A 1,278-nucleotide genomic window follows, 5' to 3' on the forward strand; every position below is an offset into this window, starting at 1 on the left:
GTCTTGTCTTATCTTCTTAATTAATTTAAAAGCAAATCAAACATAATAGTCCTGTCTGGCCTTGTCTTGTCTTATCTTCTTAATTAATTTAAAAACAAATCAAACACAATTGTCTTGTCTTGTCTTGTCTTGTCTTGTCTTGTCTTGTCTTGTCTTGTCTTGTCTTGTCTTGTCTTGTCTTGTCTTGTCTTGTCTTGTCTTGACTTGTCTTGTCTTGTCTTGTCTTGTCTTGTCTTGTCTTGTCTTGTCTTGTCTTGTCTTGCCTTGTCTTGTCTTGTCTTGTCTTGCCTTGTCTTGTCTTGTCTTGTCTTGCCTTGTCTTGCCTTGTCTTGTCTTGTCTTGTCTTGTCTTGTCTTGTCTTGTCTTGTCTTGTCTTGTCTTGTCTTGTCTTGTCTTGTCTTGTCTTGTCTTGTCTTGTCTTGTCTTGTCTTGTCTTGTCTTGTCTTGTCTTGTCTTGTCTTGTCTTGTCTTGTCTTGTCTTGTCTTGTCTTGTCTTGTCTTGTCTTGTCTTGTCTTGTCTTGTCTTGTCTTGTCTTGTCTTGTCTTGTCTTGTCTTGTCTTGTCTTGTCTTGTCTTGTCTTGTCTTGTCTTGTCTTGTCTTGTCTTGTCTTGTCTTGTCTTGTCTTGTCTTGTCTTCTTAATTAGTTTAGAAACAAATAAAAAAAATGTCTTGTCTTGTCTTTTCTTGTCTTGTCTTTTCTTGTCTGGCCTTGTCTTGTCTTGTTTTGTCCTATCTTCTTAATTAATTTAAAAACAAATCAAACACAATTGTCTTGAGTTGTCTTGTATTTTCCTGTCTGGCCTTGTCTTGTCTTATCTTCTTAATTAATTTAAAAACAAATCAAACACAATTGTCTTGTCTTGCCCTGTCTTGTCTTGTCTTGTCTTGTCCTGTCCTGTCCTGTCTTGTCTTGTCTTGTCTTGCCTTGTCTTGTCTTGTCTTGTCTTGTCTTGTCTTGCCTTGTCTTGTCTTGTCTTGTCTTGTCTTGTCTTGTCTTGTCTTGTCTTGTCTTGTCTTGTCTTGTCTTGTCTTGTCTTGTCTTGTCTTGTCTTGTCTTGTCTTGTCTTGTCTTGTCTTGTCTTGTCTTGTCTTGTCTTGTCTTGTCTTGTCTTGTCTTGTCTTGTCTTGTCTTGTCTTGTCTTGTCTTGTCTTGTCTTGTCTTGTCTTGTCTTGTCTTCTCTTGTCTTGTCTTGTCTTGTCTTGTCTTGTCTTGTCTTGTCTTGTCTTGTCTTGTCTTTTCTTTTCTTGTCTGGCCTTGTCTTGTCTTATCTTCTTAA

The sequence above is a fragment of the Zeugodacus cucurbitae genome, chromosome X, assembly GCF_028554725.1.
Source record: "Zeugodacus cucurbitae isolate PBARC_wt_2022May chromosome X, idZeuCucr1.2, whole genome shotgun sequence".
NCBI lineage: Eukaryota > Metazoa > Arthropoda > Insecta > Diptera > Tephritidae > Zeugodacus > Zeugodacus cucurbitae.